Source organism: Delphinus delphis, chromosome 9 (genome assembly GCF_949987515.2).
Source record: "Delphinus delphis chromosome 9, mDelDel1.2, whole genome shotgun sequence".
In the NCBI taxonomy this organism is placed as follows: domain Eukaryota; kingdom Metazoa; phylum Chordata; class Mammalia; order Artiodactyla; family Delphinidae; genus Delphinus; species Delphinus delphis.
In genome coordinates, this window is record NC_082691.1 from 1,021,216 (window position 1) to 1,048,206 (window position 26,991).

A 26,991-nucleotide genomic window follows, 5' to 3' on the forward strand; every position below is an offset into this window, starting at 1 on the left:
TCTTTCATGAAACTACCAGAAAGAGTTAGCTGCCCCTCATCTGAGTCCCCATAGTATTGTGTTCATTTTGTCACTCTTTCAACAAACACTTAGCAATTTCCTACTGTATTCCAGGCCTGTATTTTTATCTCTGTACCATCATTTCCTGAACTCTATGACAGCCATGTCTGATTCCCCTGCTAGATTCAGACTAGTGCTTGGTGGTCTCCTCCTAAAATGAATGAGAAAAAGGAATCAGCAGTTACTCCTCACGGCCTGCCTTGTTTGAGGTGTGTCCTATTATAAACCATACTTTATAAATGTGAAAAATGAGACACGAGAATGCAAGGTAACATGTCTGAGGTAATACTGCTGCAAAATGTTCTTCTTTAGCCTTTTGATGCAATGGGTTACATTGATTATTGAATGTTTAGACAGCTTTGAATACCTGGGATAATCCTAGTTGGTTATGGAGAACATTCTTTCTATACATCTTTGGATGCAGTGAGCTATAATTTTGGTTAGGATTTTTGCAGCTACCCATGATATATCGGACTGTAGTTTTCTTGTCTTTTTCTGGTTTTGTTATTGGGGTAATTCTGGTCTCAAAGAATGAGTGAGGAAGTGTGCCCTCTGTTTCTCTTTTCTGGAGGATACTAAAGAGATTTGGGATCATTTCTTTCTTAAATGATTGGTAGAGTTCACCAGTGAAAAAATCTGGGCCTGGTGCTTTCTCTTCTGGAAGGATAATTATTGTTTGAATTTCTGTAATAGATATGGGCCTATTAAGATGATCTATTTCTCCTTGTGTCAGTTTTGGTATGATGTGTCTTTCAAGCATTAGTCCATTTCATTCAAATTGTCAAATTTGGGATCATACAGTTTTTCATAATAGTCTACTATATTTTTAAATGATGGTCCCTCTTTCATTTCTGGTGTTGGTAACTTATGTCTTTATATTTATTCTTAGCCTGGCTAGAAGTTTATTGATTATATTAATGTTTTCAAAGAACCACCTTTTTGTTTCATTAATTTTCTCATTGTCTCTATTGATATTTCTCTATTTCTTATTTTAAGATTCATTAATATCTGCTTTAAGTTTGTTACTTCTTCTTTCTTTTGGTTTATACTGCTCTTCTTTCTCTAGTATCTTAAGGTGAAAGCTTACATTTTTGGTTTTAGATCTTTATTTTTCTAAAAAATATGCATTCAATGCTATAAATTTCCCTCTAAGCATTGCTTTCACTGCATCTCATAAATTTTGATAGGTTTTATTTCAATTTTCACTAAGTTCAAATTATTTTTAATATCTCTTGACATTTCTTTTTTGACCCATGTGTTATTTACAAGTGTGTTGTTTGTTTAATCTCCAAATACTTTGGGATTCTCCAGCCACTTTCTGTTGTTGATTTCTAGTTTATTTCCATTGTGTTCTGAGAGCATACTTTGGATGATTTCAATTCTTTTAAAATGTGTTTGAGGTGTGTTTCATGTCCCTGAATGTGATGTATCTTGGTGAATGTTCCATGTGAGCTTGAGAGGAATGTGCAGTTGACTCTTAAATAACATGGGTTTGAACTGGGCAGGTCCACTTATACCTGGATTGTTTTTAAGAAACATATAGTCAGCCCTTCAAATTCTTGGGTTTTGCATCTGTGGATTCAATCAACTTGGATTGAAATTTCCATTCATTTTACTACTACATTTTATGTGAGGAACTTGAGCATCAGCAGATTTTGGTATATGCAGGGGCTCCTGGGACAAATCCCCCTCAGATACCAAGGGATGACTGTATTCTTCTGCTGTTGGATAAGTATTTTATAAATGTCAATTAGATACAGTTGATAATGATGGTGGTTCCGTTCAACTGTATGCTCACTGATTTTCTGTAAGCAGAATCTGTCAATTACTGATAGAGGTCTGTTGAGGTCTCCAACTATAATAATAGAGTTGTTTATTTCATCTTGCCATTCTATCTGTTTTTGCCTCACTTATTTTGGTACTTTGCTGTTATGCACATACACATTAAGGATTAAGTCTTCTTAGAAAATTGACCCCCTTATCGTTATGTAATGCCTCTCTCTATCCCTGATAATTTTCCTTGTTTGAAGTCTGCTTTGCCTGACATTAATATAGCTACCCCAGCTTTCCCTTCATTAGTGTTAGTGTGGTATAGTTTTCTTCATCACTTTACTTATAATCTATGTCTTTCTTTTTAAAGTGGGTTTCTTGCAGACAGCATATAGTCAGTTGTTTCTCTTTATCCCCTCTGTCATTTTCTGTTTTTAATTTTTTTTTTTTTGGCCGCGCTGCACGGCATGTGGGATCTTAGTTCCCTGACCAGGGATCGAACCCGTGTCCCCTGCATTGAAAGGCAGATTCTTTACCACTGGACCACCAGGGAAGTCCCTGTTTTTAATTTTTATAGTTGCATTTAATCCATTCACATTTAAAGTGATTATGTGTATAGTTGGATTAATCTCTCCCCTTTATGTACTGTTCTCTATTCATTGCACTTCTTATTTTTTTGTTTTTTTTGTTTTTTTTGTTTTTTGCGGTACACGGGCCTCTCACCGTTGTGGTCTCTCCCGTTGCGGAGCACAGGCTCCAGACGCGCAAGCTCAGCGTCCATGGCTCACGGGCCCAGCCGCTCCGCGGCACGCGGGATCTTCCCGGACCGGGGCACGAACCCACGCCCCCTGCATCGCAGGCGGACTCTCAACCACTGCGCCACCAGGGAAGCCCCGCACTTCTTATTTTTAAATATTCTACCCTTTTTCTGCCTTATCTGGTTTAATTAGGCATTTTATATGATTCTGTTTTCTCTCATTTCTTAACAAATCAGTTATACTTCTTTTTAAAAAATGATTTTAGTGGTTGCCCTAAGGATGGCAACATGTATTTACAACATGTATTTATAAGTCCACTTCTAAATAGGTCTATATTATTTTATGACTGTGTAGGTACCTTAAAATATTTCATATTCATCCCTTCTAACATTGATGTCACTCATTTCACTTATCAATAAGCTATACTCATCCAATATATTGTTTCTGTTGTTAGTTTGAACACATATATTAAATCAAGTAAGAAAAATAAAAATAAAAGGGTTTATTTTACCTTTATGTGTTCCCTCTCTAATGCCCTTCATTTCTTTACGTAGATCTCAGTTTCTAACCTGTATCATTTTCTTTCTCTAAACTTTAAAACAATTAAACTTCTTTAAACATTTTTTGAAAGGCAGATCTACTGGTGAAAAATTCCTCATTTTTGTTCATTTGAGAAAGTCTTTATTTCTCCTTCATTTTTGAGGAACAATTTTCCTTAATACAGAATTCTAGCTTGGTGATTTCTTTATTTCAACATTTTAAATATTTCACTCCACTCTCTTTTTGTTTGCATTGTTGATGACAAGAAGTCTGCTATAAATCTTATACTTCTTTCTTCATAGGTAAGGTGTTGTTTTTCTCTGTGTGTGTTTCAAGATTTTTTCTTTGATTTTCTGTAGTTTGAACACAACATGCCAGGTGAAAGTTTTTTTATTATTTATCCCACTTGGACTCCTCTGAGTCCTTGATCTATGGTTTGGGGTCTGTCATTATTTTTGAAAAATTCTTAGCTATTTTCACCTCACAAATTATATCAGTCTTGTGAACTGAAATCACATGTTTTTTATTACCAATTCATAGTCTCCTCTAATAAGCCGTTCATCATAGAAGACCTGCCACCTTACACTTCCTCTAGATCCATCTCTGCTGAGACCATTGCATCAAAGTGAGAACTAATCTCAAACTGATTTTTCCAATTTTCTCTTTGCACAGTGCTGAGTAGTGGGAACTTTAATTGTAACTGATCAATTTTTGTCTTTTATATAGTGTGCAGAATGTTTATTTTCACAAAACATAAATAACGTGTGTATATATATGTGCATGTATATGTTATATATATATATGTTATATATATATATAATGTTATGATTCCTTGCTTTGAAGGATGGAATCTAGGGCAACAAGAAAAGGGGGAGTGAGACATGATCTTCCTCTTATCTTTACCTTTTTTTCTCTCCTTTTCTTTTTTTACCTAAGTTATTTATTTAATTCATCTCCTGCTACAAGAAAAGTGATGGAAAATCAGTCTATTGGTCATCATTTGATGCAAATAAAGAACATGGGCTTAAGGTCCTATACAGTTTACTGGTCCATGTGCAAGAACAGTCCAAATCTGAGCTGTAGTCCATGATGTAGAACAATGGTCCAGGTTTTCTTTATTCATCTTCATTGCAGTTCAGAAGTGGCTTCAAATGAGGGTTATGGAATAAAGAATGGTTACCATATCTCTAGGAAAATGGCTTGGACCTGACACAGAGATGGGGATAGGCAAAAACTTGGGTTCTTATGTTTTCTCTGGTGCAAACAGGAAGGCGTTCAGCAAGCTGACTCCCACCCTGGGGAACATGACAAAGTAAATAGGGGCCTTCCATGTGTGAGCTAAGCCCTCCTTGCTTGAGGCACCTCTAGACATGGGAAGCTCCAGATGTGGTTGGGACATACCTAGAACCCCGGAAACCCAGAGTCTAGCCACCACTCCATTTTCGACCTGATTCAAAGCTATCATTGCCTCTTTATTATTCTAGAGATTATAAAGAAATTATTATTCCTGATTAAAAACAGAATTATCAAATTTAAAATCATTGTGATAGCAGTAAGCAGCAAGTTATATTCCTTAGAAAATCAATGCAATGAAATACATCCTCGGCATACATACATACTCAATTTTTCTCAGAATTCAGAAGAAAATAATAGAAACTAGGTGTGATGAGAGAATAGTTAAGTGAAAGAAGGTGGAAAATAAAACCCAATCTACAGAAAATTATAACTTCATGAAACAGTCACTTTTACAAATTACAAGATTTTTTTTTAATCCAGAAAGTGACATAGTTATTTATCAGTTACTAGTTTTGGATTCCTTTCAACATTTCTGAAGACACAAGTCAAGATGAAGCTGATAATTGCCCAACATTCGATCTGATAAAAACATAATGCTGCAAACGAAGGAGAACTTTCCTTTGGTGAATGGTGGACTGAGGGGGTAAAAATGAAGCACGTTTTCACCTCATGGAACTGAGAATGCATGAAGAAACGTTGATAAAATATCTGATTAACTTAACCACAGATGTTCACAAACTGAGTTTTAAATAGATATTTATGGTTTTCCAAAGCAACCAAAGCAGCAGCCCATCTTCATGGGATCAGCTAGTGAGTATCAAAATTATTTAATACACTCTATCCCCGACTGTCAAAAGTGAATACTCTCAAGTGCTTGGCATTCTGTCGAATAGTGGTTAAGGAGAAGCTTGAAATGTGTTTTCTCTTGTCCAGCAAGTTAACATTTTCTGATAAGTTTCTGTTTTCTCTCGAAGGACCTACTCTTCTCTTGATGGTAAGTTATTCTCTTTAAGGACACGCTGTCCCCCCACCCCTCCCCTCAACTACAGTAGTATGCTTTATTCAGAGGTTTCTGTAGGGCACAAATATCATGATATGATAATGCAAAATACATATGTACATTTTAGTTAGCAGATGGTTGGTCTCCTTATATAGATTTTAAAATACAAATCAAAATAAAATTCAGATGGAATAAGGACTTAAATATATAGAGCATCGAATTACTGAAATAATACAGGAGATAACTGAAACTCTGAGCTACACAATAAAAGCAGACATAATGATTTGGTTAAACACCAAAAGCTTCAAAAAGTTTAAACAACAACAACAACAAAAAAAGTTTAAACAAATCTCAAAATAGAGAAATAACTTCTGCAATGCAAAATAATCAATATAGGGGCAAGAGATTTCATTAAAAATAAAGGTAAATATTATATTGAATAAATGCCAGGAAGAAGAAATTCAGGAAAGCAAATGTAAAAAATGTGATAAATACAATGAAATGTTCAAACTAACCAGCGTTCAACAAAACAAAATTTAAAATAAAAATAATATGAATGTTTTGTCTATACATTTAATTCATGAAATTTGTTAAATGTAAACTATTCAAATTGATGGAAATATAAACATTGGACTAATATTCTGTATTGTTTTGGATTTTGCTTTCTATTTGATGGTAAGATTTAGAGACTTTTTCATGTCTGTTTATAGATTTATAACTTTTTCAAAATATCTTCATAGCACATATTCTGGATTCTTCATAATTTATTTGTCATTCCTATGGGGATTTCAAGTTGTCCTCACTTGGTTGCTATGCCAGCAATTCTATACGAGAAAACCTTATCCATACAATTTGGTTTCGATGTGTTTTCTTAGCGCTCATTAATTCTCCTGAAGAAACCTGCTCCTTTTCCCAAACTTTAATTCAGGAAACACAAGGATAGTCACCTAATTTTATAACTTTGTTTTGTGTTATTGAGATCTGTATTGTTAATCTTATGATCTCACAGTTCTTCCTCAGTTTGGTCATATTTCCTTATGCTAACAAAATCTTCTTTTGAGAGGTAAAAAATATTTTTTATTCTTACTGAAGATGCACTTAAAATATTTTCCACTAAATTTTACTTTTGTTGTTGGCACCAAATTACTGAGAAAAGGGCAAAAGAAACAACTTTATTCAGCCATATATAATTACAAATCAGTTTGTTGGTATTTAGTAATATTGGTTCTTATTATCCATTATCCTAAATTAAAATTTAGTATATTTACAGACAATCAGAAACACTAGGAAGTTAAAATTACATATAAAATTAAAATTTAGTATATTTACAGACAATCAGAAACACTAGGAAGTTAAAATTACATATTATTTCTTTGCTCTTGAAATTACATTTGATAAGCTTTTGTATTTTTTTAAGGAAAAATCTGTGTCTTCAGCACTTTTTGATGTAGCATTACATTAAGAACATTTTCCATGTTATTAAATATTTTTTGAAAGCATGTTAATACCTACAAAACATTCCATCTTATGGAAGTACCACGTAATTTATCTATGCCTTTATTACTTGATATTAAATGTGTTTCTAATTTCTTCTATCCCCAAACATTCTATAATAAGCATTCTTGTACATTAATCCTTGTTAATTGCTTTATTTCTTTAAAATAATTATTATAATGCTATATAAGTAAAGTATGCTGTGGGCACTCAAAACCATAGAGAAAACAGTACATCTAAATGTATTAGTGTTTAAGAATCATAACACATCGAGGGGGATTTTAAGTGAATGAACCTAGTGATTAATTTTAAGAACATAAAACTTGAGACAACCAGATATTATGTGCTCCCTAATGTGAAGAAATAAGAAGTGTAGCACATCAACTATGAAGAACTCTTACCAATCAAATCTGAATCAAAACTGTAGTTCCCAATCACTAATTTGTTAAAAAAGAAAAACATGAAAATCAGAGAAATATGTTAAAAATAAAACAGGAATTCACACAGAAAAATGCAAAATTTTGTTAACTCTACAAGGCAAATGACCACCCACAAGGAAGAATAAACTTCATGGAAAAAAGAGAGAGGGACAACCTATAGATTTAAAGACAAGAGAATAATCAACCAAGCTATCAATACTCTGAGCCCTGTTGGGATTCTGATTTCAATGAAACAACTTTGGAAATAAATTATGATATCATGCAGATATATACACTGACTAGATTTTTTAATATTAAGGGTTTATTGTTAAATTTGTGGGTGGATAGCTGGAAAAGCTTTTGTCTTATTTTGTATTTTTTTAGGCCTTATGCTATTTTTTCCCCGATGAAATGTTATGTTTAGGATTTTCATCTATACTATTTAGGTAACTCTACTATTTAAGTAACTCTGAAGCAATCCTAAAGTAACCTTAAAGTAATCGTGTTTTGGGCAGAGCCAAAACACGATTGGACATATGTTGATAATTATTGATCTTCTCTATATTTACATATTTTTTGAGAATTTAAAATGCCACAAAAGGGAGCAACAGGAAATGAGCTTACTATTTCGGTGGGGAATAGATAATACAGTCTTGTTATATATATATATGGTTTATCCTGAAGAGATTTGGGAAAGGAAGTGATATGATGGGATTCACAAGTGAGAGTGCACTCTTATGAACATGGACATGAATTCATCCAGGAGCAAGGAGACCATTAATACCTTCCTCAGTTTCTATAATTGCAGTCCCCTCTCTGTCACATTCTTATGGGCTATAATTTCTCTACAGAATGATAAAGATAATAAGAATGAATTAAAAATGAGATGTGAAAGCCAAAGGGACTCCTTGGTAGAGGCAAAGAAGCCCTCATTTTGCAGCAGGAGTGCAGAGAAAGCCAAACATGAGGCCTGAGATTTATTAGTCTGTGCGACTAACTTCAAAGGAGGTTAAACTTGGCAGATTTGTTATACCAAGGGCATTGCCCCCATTGGGAATATCTGAAGCTTTAACACACAGAATCTAGACATGCGGATGATTGCTCCTGAAGATTTTGATTCCTCTGACTCTTCTGAACCTTCTAAGCCTGCAGAAGTGTTCCATTCCTTTTTGCTAAGAGCAGTCATCTCAATAATCCTGAGAGGCAGCAGATATACCACTCAAGATCTGCCCTCACTTTCCCTCCTGGCCACTTGGCTTATACCTAGGTTTTAAGTCATAATATCAAGCAACTGAGGATGCACTTGGCTTCATAAACAAAGTACTGTAATTTAAAGATGCTGCAAAACTATCTGACATGTATCAGTAGCCATCTGGGATGTATGAGTGGCACTGTGTTAGAAGAGTCTTTATCAAAGGGACTGGAACATAGAATTGGAAAGGGAAGAATTTATTTACCTGAGAATATTCTTTGGAGATAAAGGATTTAGTGTCCTGGAAAGAACCTCAGGAGATTGTACAAACTAATAAGGTGGCTCCCAGTGGCATGGTACACACAGTGGCCAAGCTGAGCAAAGTTGAAATGCATGAACTGCAATGTCAGATGATGGATAAAGAAATTAAAAAGTTCAGAGAAGTAGACATGCTAGAATGGATGTAATATGTACAGTCAGAAGATAAGCATGATGGTTATGTTCCCTGGGAAGGCCCAAAGGACACAAAATTTATCAAGGCCATATGAATGGCCTGGTGAGACAGGAAGCAGCATCATTAAAAAGTTCAGGGGCTTCCCTGGTGGCGCAGTTGTTGAGAGTCCGCCTGCTGATGCAAGGGACGCGGGTTCGTGCCCCGGTCCGGGAGGATCCCACATGCTGTGGAGCAGCTGGGCCCGTGAGCCATGGCCGCTGGGCCTGTGCGTCCGGAGCCTGTACTCCGCAACGGGAGAGGCCACAACAGTGAGAGGCCCGTGTACAGCAAAAAAAAAAAAAAAAGTTCAGTAGTGTCTCTACTTTTCATTTTAGGGCTGGAGATAGAAAATACTGTTACAGAATTTATCTAGCTGAAAACAGTGTCCATGCATGGACTTTGAAACAGTAGAGTCTAGGTGGCAGCAGTTAACTGTCAGTAACCAGGTGGTACTTAACCACATATATTGTGATCACTAGCAAAGTTGGAGTAATAGCCCTGGGAACCAGATACACAGGGACTTACAAGGATGGTTAATAGAATATGACCTCCCTAGGGACAAAATAGATTGGTGGCTGACAAAGTCACTACTCAGCTTGAACCAGCAGAAGAAATCAAGGTTTGGTGATTGGGCATCTGAGGATAGCCACCCTAATAAATATGTCATGATTCCTTGCATAGGTTTCAGACTGGGGACCATTGTTCAGAATCAGAGCCCACTAAACACTGGTTCCAAGTGGAACAATTGCAATACCATAGCATGTATACAAAGCAATGATTTGCCGCATTTTTCCTCAAGAAAATTATGGCCATTTACTCACTTGACTATAAATTGGGAGATGGAGATTACTCATATTTTTAGCACTGTTGGTATAGGTTATAGGCTTTCTGTGATATTGAACTAGGAATACTTTGAAACATTATTGTGGCCTTCCTATATGTATGGGGGCATATGGGAGACAGGTAATAAATCACTTACATAGACCACCTGATGGTCATTTCCCTGGACCCTGAATGTTTAATTGGTATTAACATACTTGGAAGTTAGTACAACTTCCAGATTGGGCCCTTGGTTGTAGATAACTACCAAAATCGGGAAAGCCACATGGAAGCCTCTGAAACTGTTCCTGTCATGAGAACGTAAGTACAAATATATAAATAAAAATTGTATCATATATGTATTATATAGAGTTTAGGAGATTTATATCAGCCATGAGTTTCTAACAGATGCAAGGATGGTGGTCCTTATCACATCCTCAGTTAAGTTACCTAGCAATGATCTTGCAAATACCAGATGGATCCTGGAAGGTGACTGTAGACCGCTGCAAGCTCAACCCAGTAGTTGCCCTGATTGAAGTTGCCATGATGGATGTGGTAACTTTGTTAGAACAGATAGAGCCTCAGGTTCTGGTATATGGACATTGTTTTGGCATATACATTCTTTTCTATTTCAGTAAGAAAAGAGGATCAGGGAGAGTTTTTGCTCACTTCAAATGTGTAATAAACACTTGCAAATTTTGCTGTTGAGCTGAAATTCCTTTTCCTCAGCTGTAATGTAGTCCAAAGGGATCTCGGACTATCTAAACATTGCAGAGCGCAGCACGTGAATCCATTGCTTTCAGGATAGCATGTTAATCTCTTCAAATAGTTAGTACTATGAAGGCCTTCGTGAGACACTGTTTGGAGGATGGAGTGGTCATGATGGCAGAGAGAGAGGCCAACAGCATAGATTCTCACTAACTAAGGCTAATCTAGCTACTGCTACCACCAAATGTCCAACCTGTAAGAAAAAGAGACCAAAACCAAGCTCCAAAATTACATAATTTCTTGAGATTTACTATCTACCTGGTAACAAGTTAACTATTTTGAATAGCTTCCATCCTGAGAATATCACTGGTCTTGTCACTAGAATAAATTATTATATATTTCTGCCAGTGTGTATGGGTTTCAAAAATATTCCTGTTCTGCTACTTGTTTTTCAAAGAAATGAGTTTTATGGAAGGTGTCATGGTTTATTTTATACCTCAAACTTGACTGGGCCACAGGGTGGCCAGATATTTGGTCAAACATTACTCTGGATGTATCTGTGAGGATGTTTCTTTTTTTGTTTGTTTTTTTCTTTTTAACATCTTTATTGGAGTATAATTGCTTACAAAGGTGTGTTAGTTTCTCCTTTATAACAAAGTGAATCAGCTATACATATACATTTATCCCCATATCTCCTCCTCCTTGAGCCTCCTTCCCACCCTCCCTATCCCAGCCCTCTAGGTGGACGCAAAGCACGGAGCTGATGTCCCTGTGCTATGCAGCTGCTTTCCACTAGCTATCTATTTTATATCTGGTGGCGTATATATGTCCATGCCACTCTCACTTCGTCCCAGCTTGCCCTTTCCCCCTCCCCATATCCTCAAGTCCATCATCTACGTTTGCGTCTTTATTCCTGTCCTGCCCCTAAATTCTTCAGAACCATTTTTTTTTTAGATTCCATATAAATGTGTTAGCATATGGTATTTGTTTTTCTCTTTCTGACTTCACTCTGTATGACAGTCTCTAGGTCCATCCACCTCACTACAAATAACTCAATTTTGTTTCTTTTTATGGCTGAGTAATATTCCATTGTATATATGTGCCACATCTTCTTTATCCATTCATCTGTCGATGGACACTTAGATTGCTTCCATGTCCTGGCTATTGTAAATAGAGATGCAACGAACATTGTGGTACATGACTCTTTCTGAACTACGGTTTTCTCAGGGTATATGCCCAGTAGTGGGATTGCTGGGTCGTATGGTAGTTCCATTTTTACTTTTTTAAGGAACCTCCATATTGTTCCCCGTAGTGGCTGTATCAATTTACATTCCCACCAACAGTGCAAGAGGGTTCCATTTTCTCCACACCCTCTCCAGCATTTGTTGTTTGTAGATTTTTTGATGATGGCCATTCTGACCGGTGTGAAGTGATACCTCATTGTAGTTTTGATTTGCATTTCTCTAATGATTAGTGATGTTGAGCATCCTTTCATATGTTTATTGGATATCTGTATATTTTCTTTGGAGAAATGTCTCTTTAGGTCTTCTGCCCATTTTGAGGTTGGGTTGTTTGTTTAATTGGTATTGAGCTGCATGAGCTGCTTGTAAATTTTGGAGATTACTCCTTTGTCAGTTGCTTCAGTTGCACATATTTTCTCCCATTCTCAGGGTTGTCTTTTCATCTTCTTTATGGTTTCTTTTGCTGTGCAAAATATTTTAAGTTTCATTAGGTCCCATTTGTTTATTTTTGTTTTTATTTCCATTAGTATAGGAGGTGGGTCTAAAAGGATCTTGCTGTGATTTATGTCATAGACTGTTCTCCCTATGTATTCCTCTAAGGGTTTTATAGTGTCTGGCCTTACATTTAGGTCTTTAATCCATTTTGAGGTTATTTTTGTGTATGATTTAAGGTAGTTTTCTAATTTCATTCTTTTACATGTAGCTGTCCAGTTTTCCCAGCACGACTTATTGAAGAGGGTGTCTTTTCTCCGTTGTATATCCTTGCCTCCTTTGTCAGAAATAAGGTGACCATATGTGCGTGGGTCACCTCTGGGCTTTCTATCCTGTTCCATTGATCTTGATTTCTGTTTTTGTGCCAGTACCATACTGTCTTGACTACTGTAACTTTGAGTATAGTCTGAAGAAGGGAGCCTGATTCCTCCAGCTCCATTTTTCTTTCTCAAGGTTGCTTTGGCTATTTGGGGTCTTTTGTGTTTCCATATAAATTGTGAATCTTTTTGTTCTAGTTCTGTGAAAAATACCATTGGTAGTTTGATAGGGATTGCGTTGAATCTGTAGATTGCTTTGGATAGTAGAGTCGTTTTCGCAATGTTGATTCTTCCAATCTAAGAACATGGTTTATCTCTCCAACAGTTTGTATCATCTTTAATTTCTTTCATCAGTGTCTTATAGTTTTCTGCATACAGCTCTTTTGTTTCCTTAGGTAGGTTTTTTCCTAGGTATTTTATTCTTTTGTTGCAATGGTAAATGGGAGTGTTTCCTTCATTTCACTTTCAGATTTTATATCATTAGTGTATAGGAATGCAAGAGATTTCTGAGCATTAATTTTGTATCCTGCTACTTTACCAAATTCATTGATTAGCTCTAGTAGTTTTCTGGTAGCATCTTTAGGATTCTCTGTGTATAGTATAATGTCATCTGCAAACAGTGACAGTTTTACTGCTTCTTTTCCAATTTGGATTCCTTTTATTTCTTTTTCTTCTTAGATTGCTCTGGTTAAAACTTCCAAAACTATGTTGAATAATAGTGGTGAGAGTGGGCAACCTTGTCTTGTTCCTGATCTCAGTGGAAATGATTTCAGTTTTTCACCATTGAGAACGATGTTGGCTGTGGGTTTTTCATATATGGCCTTTATTATTTTGAGGTAAGTTCCCTCTATGCCTAATTTCTGCAGGGTTTTTATCATAAATGGGTGTTCAATTTTGTCAAAGGTTTTTCTGCATCTATTGAGATGATCCTACGGTTTTTCTCCTTCATTTTGTTAATATGATTTATCACATTGATTGATTTGTGTATATTGAAGAATCCTTGCACCCCACTCGATCATGCTTTATGATCCTTTTAATATGCTGTTGGATTCTGATTGCTAGTATTTTGTTGAGGATTTTTGCATCTAACTTTCTTAGTGGTATTGGCCTGTAGTTTTCTTTTTTTGTGAAATCTTTGTCTGGTTTTGGTATCAGCGTGATGGTGGCCTCATAGAATGAGTTTAGGAGTGTTCCTCCTTCTGCTGTATTTTGGAAGAGTTTGAGAAAGACAGGTGTTAATTCTTCTCTAAATGTTTGATAGAATTCGCCTCTGAAGCCATCTGGTCTTGGACTTTTGTTTGTTGGAAGATTTTTAATCACAGTTTCAATTTCAGTATTTGTGATTGGTCTGTTTATATTTTCTATTTCTTCCTGTCAGTCTCGGAAGGTTGTGCTTTTCTGAGAATTTGTCCATTTCTTCCAGGTTGTCCATTTTATTGGCATAGAGTAGCTTCTAGTAATCTCTTATGGTCCTTTATATTTCTGCAGTGTCAGTTGTTACTTCTCCTTTTTCATTTCTAATTCTATATTTTGAGTCTTTTCCCCTTTTTTTCGTCATGAGTCTGGCTATTGTTTGTCAATTTTGTTTATCTTCACAAAGAACAAGGTTTTCATTTTATTGATATTTCCTATTGTTTCCTTCATTTTTTTTCATTTATTTCTGATTTGATCTTTAGGATTTCTTTCCTTCTGCTAACTTTGGGGTTTTTTTTGTTCTTCTTTCTCTAATTTTTTTAGGTGTAAGGTTTCGTTTCTTATTTGAGATGTTTCTTCTTTCCTGTGGTAGGATTGTATCGCTATATACTTCCCTCTTAGAGCTGCTTTTGCTACATCCCATAGGTTTTGGGTCATCGTGTTTTCATTGTCATTTGTTTCTAGGTATTTTTTGATTTCCTCTTTGATTTCCTCAGTGATCTCTTGGTTATTTAGTAGTGTATTGTTTAGCCTCCATGTGTTTGTATTTTTTACAGATTTTTTTCCTGTAATTGATATCTAGTCTCATAGCATTGTGGTTAGAAAAGATACTTGATATGATTTCAATTTTCTTAAATTTATGAATGCTTGATTTGTGACCCAAGATATGATCTATCCTGGAGAATGTTCCATGAAAACTTGAGAAGAAAGTGTATTCTGTGGTTTCTGCATGGAGTGTCCTATAAATATCAGTTAAGTCCATCTTGTTTAATGTATCATTTAAGGCTTGTGTTTCATTCATTATTTATTTTCAGTTTGGATCATCTGTCCATTTGTGAAAGTGGGGTGTTAAAGTGCCCTACTGTTATTGTGTTACTGTAGATTTCCCCTTTTATGGCTCTTTGCATTTGCCTTATGTATTGAGGTGCTCCTATGTTGGGTGCATAAATATTTACAATTTTTATATCTTCCTGTTGGATTCATCCCTTGCTCATTTGTAGTGTCCTTCTTTCTCTCGTAATAGTCTTTATTTTAAAGTCTATTTTGTCTAATAGGAGATTTGCTACTCCAGCTTTCTTTTGATTTCCATTTGCATGGAATATCTTTTTCCATCCCCTCACTTTCAGTCTGTATGTGTCCCTCAGTCTGAAGTGGGTCTCTTGTAGACAGCATATATATGGGTCCTGTTTTTGTATACATTCAGCCAGTCTAAGTCTTTTGGTTGGAGCATCTAAAGCATTTACATTTAAGGTAGTTATCGATATGTATGTTCCTATTACCAGTTTCTTAATTGTTTTGGGTTTGTTATTGTAGGTATTTTCCTTCTCTTGTGTTTCTTGCCTAGAGAAGTTCCTTTTGCATTTTTGTACAGCTGGTTTGTTGGTGCTGGATTCTCTTAGCTTTTGGTTGTCTGTAAAGGTTTTAATTTCTCTGTCAAATCTGAATGAGATCCTTGCTGGGTAGAGTAATCTTCGTTGTATGTTTTGCCCTTTCATCACTTTAAATGTCATACCACTCCCATCTGGCTTGCAGTGTTTCTGCTGAAAGATCAGCTGTTAACCTTTTGGGGATTCCCTTGTATTTATTTGTTGCTTTTCCCTCCCTGCTTTTAATATATTTTCTTTGTATTTAATTTTTGATAGTTTGATTAATATGTGTCTTGGCGTGTTTCTCTGATAGTATCCTATCGGACTCTCTGGGCTTCCTGGACTTGATTGACTATTTCCTTTCCCATATTAAGGAAATTTTAAACTATAATCTCTTCAAATAGTTTCTCAGTCCCTTTCTTTTTCTCTTCTTCTTTCAGGACTCCTATAATTCGAATGTTGGGGCATTTAATGTTGTCCCAGAGGTCTCTGAGACTGTCCTCAATTCTTTTCATTTTTTTTCTTTTTTCTGCTCTGCAGTAGTTAGTTCCACTCTTTTATCTTCTGGGTCGCTTATCTGTTCTTCTTCCTTAGTTATTCTACTATGGATTCCTTCTAGAGAATTTTAATCTCATTTATTGTGTTGTTCATCATTGTTTGCTCTTTAGTTCTTCCAGGTCCTTGTTAAGTGTTTCTTGTGTTTTCTGCATTCTATTTCCAAGATTTTGGATCATCTTTGCTGTCATTACTCTGAATTGTTTTTCAGGTAAACTGCCTATTTCCTTTTCCTTTGTTTGGTCTGGTGGGTTTTTACCTTGCTCCTTCATCTGCTGTGTATTTCTCTGTCTTCTCATCTTGCTTAACTTACTGTTGGCGATCTCCTTTTTGCAGCCTTCAGGTTTGTAGTTCCTTTTGTTTTTGGTGTCTGCCCCCAGTGGGTAAGGTTAGTACAGTAGGTTGTGTAGGCTTCCTTGTAGAGGTTACTGGTGCCTGTGTTCTGGTGTATGAGGCCGGATCTTGTCCTTCTGGTGGGTAGGACCATATCCGGTGGTGTGTTTTGGTGTGTCTGTGACCTTTCTATAATTTTAGGCAGCCTCTCTGCTAATGGGTGGGGTTGTGTTTCTGTCTGGCTAGTTGCTTGTCATAGGGTGTCCAGCACTGTAGCTTGCTGCTCGTCAAATGGAGCTAGGTCTTAGCATTGAGATGGAGATTTCTGACAGCTTTCGCCATTTGATATTACGTGGAGCTGGGAGGTCTCTGGTGGACCAGTGTCCTGAACTCGGCTCTTCCACCTCAGAGGCTCAGGCCTGACACCCGGCCAGAGCACCAAGACCCTGTCAGCCACACATCTCAGAAGAAAAGTGAGGGAGAAGGAGAGGGAGAGGGAGAGAGAAAGAAAGCTATTAAAATAAAATAAAGTATTAAAAATAAAAAAGGAAAAAGGTAATTAAAAAGAAGAAAAAAGAAAGAAAGAAGAGAGCAACTGAACCAAAACACAAACCCACCAATGAGAGCAAGAGCTAAAAACTATACTAAAAAGACAAAACAAAACAAAACAAAATGGGCCGACAGAACCCTAGCACAAATGATAAAAGCAAATCTATACAGACAGAATCACACAAAGAAGCATGCACAAACACACTCACAAAAAGAGAAAAAGGAAAAATATATATATATAAATGAAGAGAGCAACCAAATCAATAAACAAATCTACCAGTGATAACAAGCTCTAAATACTAAATTAAGATAAACATAAAGCCAGAAACAAATTAGATGCAGAAAGCATACCCCAAGTCTACAGTTGCTCCCAAAGTCCACCTCCTCAATTTTGGGATGATTTGTTGTCTATTCAGGTATTCCACAGATGCAGGGTCCATCAAGTTGATTGTGGAGCTTTAATCCGCTGCTCCTGAGGCTGCTGGGAGAGATTTCCCTTTCTCTTCCTTGTTCGCACAGCTCCCGGGGTTTAGCTTTGGATTTGGCCCCACCTCTGCCTGTAGGTCACCTGCGGGCATCTGTTCCCTGCCCAGAGAGGACACAGGACGGGGTTAAAGGAGCAGCTGATTAGGTGGCTCTGGCTCACTAAGGCTGGGGGAGGGAGGAGTATGGAATGTGAGCCGAGCCTGCAGTGGCAGAGTCCGGAATGACGTTGCAACAGCCTGAGAAGAACTGTGTTCTCCTGGGGAAGTTGTCTCTGGATCACAGGACCCTGGCAGTGGCAGGCCACACAGGCTCCTGGGAGGGGAGTTGTGGATGGTGACCTGTGCTTGCACACAGGCTTCTTGGTTGCTGCAGAAGCAGTCTTAGCATTTCATGCCTGTCTCTGGTGTCTGCACTGATGGCCACAGCTTGTGTCCATCTCTGGAGCTCATTTAGGCGGTGCTCTAAATCCTCTCTCCTCATGCACCTGGAAACAATGGTCTCTTACTTCTTAGGCCATTCCAGACTTTTTCCCAGACTCCCTCCCAGCTAACTGTGGGGCACTAGCCCCCTTCAGCCTGTGTTCATGCAGCCAAGCCCAGTCCTCTCTTGGGATCTGACCTTGGAAGCCATGACCTCAGCTCCCAGCCCCCACCCACCTAGGCGGGTGAGCAGACAAGCCTCTCAGACTGGTGAGTGCTGATCGGCACTGATCCTCTGTGCGGGAATCTCTCTGCTTTGGCCTCTGCACCCCCACTGCTGTGCTCTCCTCCGTGGCTCTGAAGCTTCCCCACCCACCCACTCGCCACCTCCGCCAGTGAAGGGGCTTCCTAGTGTGTGGAAACTTTTCCTCCTTCACAGCTTCCTTCCAGAGGTGCAGATCCCATCCCTATTCTTTTGTCTCTGGTTTTTCTTTTTTCTTTTGCCCTGCCCGGGTACATGGGGAGCTTCTTGCCTTTGGGGAAGTCTGAGGTCTTCTACCAGTGTTCAGTAGGTGTTCTGTTCCTCATGTAGTTGTATTTCTGATGTATTTGTGGGGAGGAAGGTGACCTCCACATATTATTCCTCTGCCATCTTGAAGGTCCCTTTGTGAGGATGTTTCTGGAGGAGATTAATGCTTGAATCAGAAGACTGAGTAAAGCAGATTGCCCTCCCTAAGGTAGGTAGGTCTCACCCTATCAACTGAAAACCTGAAAAGAACAAAAATATACTGAGTTGTTTTTCCTGTCTGACTGCCTTCTGGCTGGGACATTGGTCTTTTCCTGCCTTCAGACTCAAAGTGAAATATCAAGAGCTCTTAGTTCTCAAGCCTGTAGTCTTTCTACTGGAACTTACACCATTGGCTCTCCTGGTGCTCAGGCCTTTGAACTCAGACTGGAATACACTATCAGCTCTTCCTGGTCTCCATCTTGCTGACTGCAGATCTTGGGACTTCTCAGCCTTCATAATTAAGTGAGCCAATTTCTTGTAATAATCTCTTCAGGGAGAGAGAGAGAGAGAGAGAGAGAGAGAGAGAGAGAGGGAGGGAGGGAGGGAGGGAGGGAGGGAGGGAGGGAGAGAGAGAGAGAGAGAGGGAGGGAGGGAGGGAGGGAGAGGGAGAGAGAGATAGAGAGAGAGATACCCATCTCCTATTGGTTCTGTTACTCTGGAGAACCCTGAATAATACAGTAGGAACTTAATAATAATAATAATATAATAATAATACAGTAGGAGCTTCTTCTGTAGGAGTTTTGATGAACTTCATGCTCAGGGATGTCCTTGTCTGTAATTACTGTTTAGTATTCAAAACATGGCCTCTTTGTGTGGCTGGGGCTCTACATCTCAGGTTTAGTGTGATTGTAACTCTGTTGTCCTGCATGCTATAGGCCTTGCCTTCTGAAGTAACGATTCACTTTTAATACTATGCTATTTTGGAATATTGTTTTCTGAGATCTATTTACTTTGGATCCATTTACCCCTGGCATCTAAGCTGCCTTTCTGTGGGATTCCTAGTGCTCCTATCTTCTCAGCATGGATTATGTCCCCAGTAGCTTTCCTTCAGGATACGTCTTTGTCTTTCTGAAAAAGACTATTTGTAGTACATTGAGGGATGCCTGGGGATTTAGGCTGTAATGGTTTGATCTCCTCTGTGTGCTTCCCTGGGTCTTTTTTTTTTTACATGTGTCAGAAACCTGGAGCCTGCAAGTTCTTCTTACAGTATTGAAGATTGTTTTAGCTTCTTTTGAAATCAAGTTTTTGTTTGTTAATCCTGGGTTCCATGACCTGTATGGTCCCTCAGTGTTCACCTATCTCTTCTCTGCTACCACTGGGCAGCAGCTGACCAAGCAAGGATCTGATGCTGTGGAACAGTCTGGCCACACATTCACCCTCAGTGGTTCGTAGAGGATCTGGCCATATAGCTTCAGTGAATGTGTCATCTGTGAATTACTAATTTTTCTATCTCTTTTGATCTTTTATAAAAAGGTCTGGGGGGATTTAACGATTGCTGCAGTGATGGTCCTGTTGTCAGTGGCTTATAAATAATTTTTGATCTCTTTTGATAATATTAAAGTTATTCATTTTAGAAAATCCATTAAATTTATTATATATTTATATAGATTATATATAAACTTAGGCATATATTTATAAATTGTCATATGTTAGTTATGAATTATGTATTATACAGTATGCATCATTCATAATACAACATTTTGTTAAATGTTAAATAATTTAACTAACATACAACCTATGTTAAATAATTTAAATATGGTTAATAATATCCAATAGCATTTTATACAATTTTATATTGACCTTATGATAATGTAATATATTTGATATCTGCACTCCCTCATTAGGACATAAGCCAATAGAGAACTGAAATTTTATTTTATGAATCTTTACAACAACAAGTGACTAAAAACAATACTTGATATGTATTAGCAATTAAAATATAATTTTTAAAGTGTTACAGTTCAAATTTGGAACATCTTATTACTTAAACTTTATCACATTTTTCAACTGTCAACCTAAAACCTAAGAATAAATCCACAAAATCAACAGTCATGTGCTGGAAAAATGAGTAATAAAAAAATTTCAGGGAACACCATCAAAACATATTACATAAAAATAAATATTCAGATTTCACATATGAATCCCCATAGTTGAATTGATTTTGTATATATGTCCATGATATTTAATCACTCCTGTATATAAGACTAAAGTTTCCTGAAGAATTTCTAAAATAGTATATGAGATCAAAACATCTAAACTTTCATAGAGCAATTTTGTTGCACAGATATTTACTTGCTAAGATACAGTAGCAGAGGAACTGTGACACTCACTGTTCTCTCCAAAATTTCACTTTAAATATATTTTGGGGGCTTCCCTGGTGGCACAGTGGTTGAGAGTCCACCTGCTGATGCAGGGAACACGGGTCCGTGCCCCGGTCCGGGAAGATCCCACATGCCGCAGAGTGGCTAGGCCCGTGAGCCATGGCCACTGAGCCTGGGCATCCGGAGCCTGTGCTCCGCAATGGGAGAGGCCAAAACAGTGAGAGGCCCACGTACCGAAAAGCAAATAATAATAATAAAAATAAATATATTTTAGGGGTGGTGGTGGTGGAAAATAAACGTTTAACTTAGACAGTGAAATATTTTCCTGTATATCATCTTCCACCCAGTAAATTTGTAACACATTAGCTGAAGCTTCCGTAACGGAGTGTGGTTTGGGGAAGATGATATTTTGATAGAAAAAACATCCTGTATCTTACACAAAATTGACATTTTCTTCTTATTGATTACTAATATTTTTCTCGATGTACAGTAAATCAGTCCCTTAAATCCTGTAATCTATATTAAATTTTTTCCTGAGGAAATTATACTTTACATAACCATTTTAATGTGTTCCTTCACATCTTTGAAAGTGTATATCAGATTTGACTTTCCAGTTCTGTAGTTCCCCACTATCTGATAGCTATTTTTTTTCCAGCATCACACCATATTATTCTAATCCAGAAAGTTTGAAAGAAACATTTATAAATAGAACTTTCTTGAAAATGTTTGCAATTTTTAGTACAAGTACTTTTGAAATTTACAGGTAAAAACATCTGTAGACAAGTCTTTCCCATTCTTGGGGGACAAAGCCTAGCACATTTTCAGCAATTTATTTGACTTTCACTGCCTATTTTTTCCAAGCAGTCAATTTCTCTTTTTCTACAGAGTCTGTGAATAGGACTACATTGTCAGTTGAGAGGTGGCACAGATTTCCCTGGTTAGCTGCCCCCTTGCTCTTTTTCCAGTGCTGTCACCAGAGAGAAATGACTCTAGGCCTCAGTAAAGAAAACACTTTCTGTCAAGTTGTTCCCTCCACGTAGGAAGAGGACAGTAAGTGTCCATATGCAAACCTCCACTCGACTTCCTTCTACGTAATAGAGTTTGTGCTTTGTGTGACTGCACAAACCATTCTAGAACTCACAGAAGTATTTGAAAGAGAATGAACTTTCAGGGGCCAAAAGGATGGCCATTGACTTCTATATGTGAAATTTGTTGGGCAGATGAAGATCATCTTTGGTACTCTGGTGTTAATTATTTCAAATTATATCTGTGGAACTTTGTTTTTTCTTTTCCTTGTCTCCATTTCGTGCATGCCTAAATGTCCAGGCAATATCAAAATATATCCTAATGAAAGAAGAGCAATAGTTACTTAGTAGAGAGAGGTAAGAAGTCATACAGAAACATCAATTTAAAAGAAGAGTCCTAGGGCCCATTTTGCTCAAAGCTAAGCCTGTGTGAGTCCTTCTCTGTCATTTATCTCTCTCACAGAGGCTTACCTGTCTGTGAACAGGCACTGAGCATCCTTAATGTAAACACAAGGTATTGTGTGACCTTCCCTGGTGGGTTTTTATTTTATATATCATTATAAATGAGCAATAAAATATATTGCTATTTAAAACACTAAGAATAGTGAATTTTCAATGGGGCACTTGCAAAAGAAGATGGCATCAATTCTCCAAACAATTCCACCTATAAAATCTGTTAGTAAGGACAGCCTTGATAATAGAAGTACATCAGAGGTTCTTGCTACTCAGGATTGTGGTTGAGTTGGTATTTTTGGTAGAGTCTCATGGTTTGTGTTTCACATCAGTGTTTTCGTTTTTGTTCCTCGATAGTACACAAGAGAAATATATGTGTCTAAGCATTATACCCTTGCTTCAGATTAGATCTCAATTTTCCACTGCTAGTATTGAAATTTCTGGGCTTTCTCTGATGGTCTAAGATGAGTACTTCATGCTTCTTAAATGTATATGAAGCATCTGCAATATATTTCTCTAATATTGTGGTCTTTTTTTGAACCTATCACTATTAGAAAATACATAGCATGTTATAATTATATAATAACGAACATTTTTGATCCCGTGGTGTTTGGCTTTGAGTTTTAGGAGATCATAAAATGCTTTGAGACAGGAGTAGATTTTCTTGTTTGTCATTAAGGTTTGATGGTTATTGACAAAGCAAACTTTATATTGTAAATTCTCTTGAAAGTGACAAACAACTTAACAAAATTTAGGTTTATAAATTCAGAGTAATCACCTCTCATCTTAAAGCAACACCACTATTGACTAGCTAACAAATATGCTAAAACACCCTCACAAAATCCCATTTTCATTATTCCTCCTGGAAATCGCTTGGGTGATATTCATTTGCCCGATTTAAGAGTTTACTTACATGATTTTTGAGTCAAATGATTTTTATTTTGTTAAAAGTATTATGAACAGAGTGGTAAAAGTCATCTAGGACCTATAATGGTAAACGTAGATATCAAATAATATTGTTTTACTGGGAAAAAAATCTATACAGAATAGCTGTGGACCCAAGAATCTCATTTTTATGTACATAAAGAATGTCTAAAAATTTCTCACCATTTTACTATAGGAGGCATGGTAACTTACACATGTGTTTATGTTAACTGGATCTACTTTTAGGAGAAATTAAAAATCAACCCATTTATCCAGTTTAAATGCTAACAATGCCCTCATTGGACATCGTTATTATAGTACACCTGAATCCTACTGACACAGTATAAACCTATATGTCCTTGATAAGTGTTTCATATTCAGTCTTCTATACTTCTTGAAAATATAAAAGTGGCTACACATAAGACAAATAAAAGTATCCATTACTTCAGGAATATTCTTAAAGCAATGGTTCCATGTATGTGGGTCAATCTACTGAGTTTAAATTTTGATTTCACCTATTATCAGGTGTGTCATATTGGAAAATTCACATGACTTCTTAAAATATCAGCTTCTTAATCTATAAAATTAGGTAAATCTAGTACTTAATTCCTGCATTATTGTAAAGGTTAAATATGGTAGAGTATATAACGTTATTAGAACAAATCTAGGTGCATGGAGAACACACAATAAGTAATAATTTCTGAGCTTGTTCAGGCATTGGCTCTGCTTTTCTTTCCAGGATCAAGACAATTACCAAATAGGACTCAAAGCTCTGTTATTTTTTAGAGCTAAGAAAAATTCTAGTAGAGATTTGCTGAAAAGATAGTGTCAGAAGCTCATTTTACCATTTTGGTATCATTCTTTGGCACAGGGAAGTTGATTCTTTCCTCACATGCACCTAACACACCTTGTTTGCCTTTTGAAAATTTATGCTGCTATTAAACATCAAAAATTATATCACATGGAAATGTCTTTCTGGGAGGGTGTGCTGTTACTGTTGAATCATCTTTCTGTGGTATCATTAGGTACAAAAGCTTTGAAGTAAGACCTAAATCCAAAATTCTCACAGATGTTGCATGAAAACAGATTTCAAAAAGGATCTCTGTGCTCTTTCACAGACAGGTAAACATCTGTGAGAGAGAAAAATGAAAGCAGGAGAGACAGAGAGAAACTCACTTAAAGGCTTAACTTTGAACAAAACAGGCCTTAGGCCTTTTCTTTCAAATCCATGTCTCTATTTATATGACTTCCTGCCCCTCTACTAGGTAACAATTGAAGTCTCACTTTGTGAACTAATTTACATTGAGCTCTTCCTTAGCCCTCAATAGTTCTTTTTAAAGTGAGGTTTGTTTTCCCTAATGAGGATCAGCTGTGAGCAGGGGTGGCCAAAATAAATTCCCTTTAACAAGCTGTGCCTCTGCTTAGGCTGAAATTTGGAGAAGAGGAGAGGCCAAGAAAACATAAAAGATCTTGAGCCTGCCGGTTAACATTGAAGATCCTATAAATGCAATGTATTTAGACTCACCACATTTTTCTTTATTAAGGAATTATTATATTCCAAACACTAAAGCTACAAAATGAGGATAAACAAAGCCATGAAAAGAATGACCATCTTTGATAGCTCTTGGGCCATAAATTAAACTTTCTCTATTTTTAATAAGTGTACAAAATTTAGATCAAGGTTCATTTTATTAAAATTATTTGTTTTTCTTTGTCTTTTCATTTTATCAACTAGTGGCTTAGAAGTACTCATGCCATCACAAAATGAAGAAAAAGAAAACAAAACTACAAATTAGAAAGAGTCAATCTATCAGGATTATAGCTTGATCTCTCAAAGCCTAGAGCTTACTAAAACCTCAAAATAATTTCATCAAACAATGTTATAACTGGAGATAAACAGCCCAGTTTTCTTTAAGTTTTCAAGTCTCTTGTCTTCTATTATTAGTTTGTCATATGATTTATTTTTCAAAAAACAAGGATCTATCAAATTGTGCCACTAAATCTCTTCTCTACTTTGATCTTCATTTATGCTTTAAGGCAAAGCAGTCTATGTGATGCTCAGCTTTATGGAATGTAGATTCTTTGCTCTTCATGTATAATCCAAGCTTCCCTCACCTCCAAGCATTCTGGAACTGACTGATGGCAAGCCTACCTCAAAAAGTCTTTTCTTATCCTCAGTAAGAATATAACAATAAACAGGAAGAAATGATGATGTTACTGCAGCCTGTGAGCACAGCTGCTCATTTCGTCAGTTCTGCTATTACCTCTGGCTCAGAGGTTCCATTTTCTCTGCTTCTAGGGGATGTGTCAGGACTGCTCTGACAGCAAGCCCCATAGGCACATGGCATAAAGCTTCTTGCTTTTAAAGCCGGCTTTTACTGGCTCACCAGTTGAGTGTAGTAGCAGTTCTAATGATAACTGGGGAGCTAGTAGAATAATCCAAAAAGTGCTGCCCTCAAATTCTGAGTTAATGAAAAGAAAACGAACTTAGAGTAAACACATCATACTCTGAAGATAAAAGAAAACATATTCTTCTAGTTAACACTAATTATACGAATATTATTATTATCGTATTCTTTTTTCTTAAAAGCTCATGAGTTTTCGGTCAGAAAAATGTGGGTGGAAGTCCTGACTTTATAACCTATGAGCATTATGACTAGAGAAATTAGAATAATCCTATAATGTCCTTGAAATTCTTGAACTCAGCTACAAATCACTTGGTATAATCATATGCTGATTAAGATTTTGTGATGTTTAAATAACATAATATGTATTCATGATTAGGATTATGAGAGACACAGAAGTAATCACTCAGCATGGATTTTTTTTGTCTTTAAAAACAAACAAAAAAAAACATTAAAACTCTTTCTCTCTACCAGGTTAAATATACCTACCTTAAAAGCAGGGCGTTCCCTGACTTCTTCCTCTATTTCTATAGGTTTTGGTGTTTTATTGGCCATAATGAATTGAATCATGGCCCCCAAAATATAGGTCCATGCCCTTATATTCAGAATGTCTGAATTATTCCTAGTATGGCAAAAGATGTGATTAAGTTAAGAATCTTGAGAGGAAAAACTTATCTTGGATTAACAGGAGGGCCCTAAATGCAATCACATTTATCTTTATGAGAGAGAAACAGTTTTGAGACAGACAGAAAAGGAGAAACACAAACACAGGAGGAAGAAGCTGTGTGATCCAGAGACTGGAGCAGTATAGCCACAAGCCAAGGAACACGTGGAGTCACCAGAAGTTGGAAGTGGCAAAAATAGATGCTCCGCTCTAGCTTTGGGAGGGAATGTAGCCCTGCCAACACGTTGATTTAGGATTTTTGGCCTCTAAAACTGTGAGACAATAAATTTCTATAGATTTAAGGCACCGGTTTCTGATGTTTTTATAGGAACCACAGGAAACTAATGCATTGCCATTTTATCACTTTGCGCATTCCAAGTGTATCTTGGCAACTTATCGATAGACTGTTACGACCTTGAAAGTGGAAATCACATCTTACTCCTCTTTGTGTAGAATTCAGTACCTCGCCCAAGTCTGTACACTTCGCAAGGTCTAGAGCAAAATTCCCAAATGGATTAATAAATGCCACCATCAGTGAGAGAATTATTCTGGACCCAGTTCCTAAGTACAATGATTAAGAATACTGATTTGGTGAAAAGTCAGCAAAATTGAACAATTATCTAGATATACCTTTTGGGGAAAGGATAAAATGAAACATGCATTTTAACACTGAAAAGATTTAAAAGTCACATAGGAAATAACTGTCATTGACCTATCTAAGAGGTGAACTGACAATCTAAGAGAAGGATTCGTAAAAGGATTTTTGTATATTGTGTTGATTGTACTTCCGGTTTTTAGTCCAAATTGTAAGGAGCCTGAAAGTTGTTACTTGCTTCCTCACAACAGGAAAGCTGATGAATAAACTGAAAAGCAGCAACTCTTTTTAGAGTCATCAGGGAGCTAAAGCCAC